We start from the raw sequence: 3,433 nt of genomic DNA, 5'->3' as shown, positions 1-3,433 counted from the left end.
AAATACAGTGGGGGAAATTCACTTCCTTTTCTTTCTCTCAATTACATCTTCTTCTTTTGAACTTTATAATATGAATTTTGGTACACGTGTACATATGTGAGTTTGTGTGTGTGTTTGTGTGTGTATTTAAAATGTGTCATATCTCCTTATGAAAGAGATGTGGCAAAATTAAACAGTCAATTCAGTTCTCATATTATCATTCTCCTGGTCTCCTTGTTTCAATCAATTGCCATTGATATAGACACTGTGTTTGAGATATTGCTCATGCTTATCTCCTTTCTTCATTCCTATCTTTAGTCTTTAGTTCAAATCCTTATCCCTCTTACATAGAAAACATACCAGCTGGTGTCCTTACTGATAGCTCTCTCTCTCTCTCTCTCTCTCTCTCTCTCTTAAGTCTACTACATAACACAATATCAAATTAATTCCCTGAAAGGGGAATAATGATCAGGTCATTCTAAGTCCAAATGTTTAGTGGGTCCATGTTCACCACTGAACTGGTTATTAAATTTCTTTAGCATTTAAAGCTTTTCACAGTATGGTCCCAACCCCAACAGTTTATCTTTCCACTAGTCTTTTCCATATATACTTGCTCTTTCCCAAAAGGATGTTCACAGTTCCCTGAATGTGCTCTGAGCTCTTCTGACTCAACTTCCTACTTAGTTGTTCAACCTAAAATACTTGCCTTGAATATCTTGCACTCTCCAAGAGTCCTTCCACATTCCAATGGCCATCTCAGTTTATTTTAAAGGCTGCCTGTTTCCTATAGGGTATGAACCAAACACAAAATGGAAGATCAAACCCTCAGTCATTCAATCTAGATATGCATCCCAAAACATGTTTCTCATCATTCACTCACAGGCAGTATTACTCTTAGATCCCAACATGAAGGAACCCTGCCTTGTCCCCCAATATTAGAGCTATTCTGATACACTTCCTACTGCACCATATACCATGGGCCAAAGAATCTATGAGGCCAAAGGAATCTGCTCGATCAAAGCCATTGCTAACCAGCCCTTTTAGACCACCTTGTCAGTAATAGAATCCTGCAATTCCGTGTCCAAAAGGCTCCAGCTCACTCCTTGAGCCTACAGAGCCTCTTTCCCAGATCACCCTTATAAGGGTGAATCATGCTGTTGATATTCTCACACCTAGACCTAGGTTGGCCAAGTGTTGGCTGTTTACAGGGGTGTGAACAAAGCTCATCCTTGCTAGCTGGCATGTCCTGGCCTATGCAGCCTTGTGTCAGGGTTGGAAATAGTTCTCCTCATACCCCTGCATTCCAGCCCAGAACTGTAAGGATCCCAAGGATTCTGCTTTCCAGGGCATTTTAAATGTATCTTTGTTAAAGGGGAGAACAGAATATATTTTATTAATTTGCTGTATTGCTCATTAACTTTTAAATATTTTTAGCACATATAGATTCGTGGGCCTCCTTTGTTGTTGTTTCTTGCTTTGTTTTGTTTGTTTTTCTGCTGGGGATTAAAACCTAGGGGTGTTTAACTACTGAGCAACATATCTAGCCCCTTTTTCATTTTTATTTCTAATTTTATTTTGAGACAGGGTCTCACTAAGTTGCTTAGTCCCTCTCTAAGTTGCAAAGCTGGCTTTGAACTTGCAATCCTCCTGCTTTGCCCTCCCAAGTCAGTGGGATTATAAGCCTGTGCCACCGGGCCCAGCTCCATTTGTTATTCTTGCACTAAGCTCAGCCAATGTCAAACACATGCTCACTCCTAGGAAGACTGCTCTTATCTACACCACATATTTACAGTTTTTAATATCTGGTCTTTTTCACACCTTAGTAACATAGGGTATTCCCCTCTGTCTATAAGCCCTGAGCATCTCCTTGTATTTCTGAAGATAAAAGGTAAAAATTACCACCATTGTCACTAATTTTTTAACATTGCTCTGGAAGTACTAGCTAATACAAGCAGAGAAGAGAAAGGAATGAAAGATACTACTATTTAGAAATGAGTAAAGAAAGTCACATCTTTTTCATATTATAGGAATATGTATTCGAAAACTCAAGATAATCAACTAAAGAAACAATTTTAAATGATAAGAAACTATATAAGAAAGGTAGCTATAAATTTTATTTATAAAAATTAATAGCTTTTCTTTTTTTTAGTTTTTTTCTTTTCTTTTTTTTAATAATTTTAGGTGGACACAATATCTTTATTTATTTTTTATGTGGTACTGAGGATGGAACCCAGTGCCTCGTGCATGCCAGGCCAGCGCGCTACCACTTGAGCCACATCCCCAGCCCCAAAATTAATAGCTTTTCTATATGTAAACAATACTTAGACCACAACATGAAAGATAAAATAAGAAAATAAGACTTCATCAGTAGTGACAAAAAGATAAAATATCTATGAATGCACTTTAAAGAAATACATATGGTATATATCTAAAAAGTTTAAAGAAAACATTAAAACTCTGTTTAAGAAAAATTTTAATAAATGAAATATATACCTTATTTATAGGAATGAAAATTATTTTTTATTATAATGATGTCAATCCTTCCAGAATTAATATCTCAAGTCAATTAAACTGCATTTAAAAAGCAAGTGGTATAGAATTTAATAAAATAATGCTAAAATTAATATGGAAAATTATACATATGAGAATATCTCTATCACATATTAAAATGAACATAACTTATATTCAAAGTTTGGTCATTGTTCTAGATGACACTGCAAAATAATTGACTCAAGTACTTAAGGATGTTTTAGTATACAATAAGGCTAGAATTTTAAATCAATAGAATTGGCAGGAAAATTATTTTACCAATAAGTTGCATTAGGACACTTGACTAGCAATTTGGAGAAATAAATATAAAGAGTTGATTACCTCATTGGTTACATCAAAGTTAAATTCCAATGAATCTAGTGATGTAGGACATAGGTGGGAGAATGGATGGTGATTCAAATCTAGAAGGAAACAAGAAATAATTTTTTAATAATATGAAATTGAAAAATGTCTATCTACTGTGTCATGAAAATCAGAACTCAAAAAGAAAAACATTTGGGCTGGGGATGTGGCTCAAGCAGTAGCATGCTCGCCTGGCATGCGTGCAGCCCGGGTTCCATCCTCAGCACTACATACAAAGATGTTGTGTCCGCCGAAAAAACTAAAAAATAAATATTAAAAAAATTCTCTCTCTCTCTCTCTCTCTTAAAAAAAAAAGAAAAGAAAAACATTTGACATCAAACCATTTAAAACTTCCTGCCTAGCACAAAGAAAAACTGCCATACCAACATTAAAGTTCAAGTGAAAAACTGAAAAATAATTGTAATATGCAAATCAAAGAGCTGATTTAACTTGTCAATCACCATCAAAAGAAAAAAATGAATGTACACATTTTGACCCATACTCTACTTTCAAAAGTTATCCTCTATTCATATACATGCATGTGGATGTTTATTCCAGCTTT

This window comes from Urocitellus parryii, chromosome 4 (assembly GCF_045843805.1).
Source record: "Urocitellus parryii isolate mUroPar1 chromosome 4, mUroPar1.hap1, whole genome shotgun sequence".
NCBI classification, from domain to species: Eukaryota; Metazoa; Chordata; class Mammalia; order Rodentia; family Sciuridae; genus Urocitellus; species Urocitellus parryii.
This window is presented reverse-complemented; position numbering follows the sequence as displayed.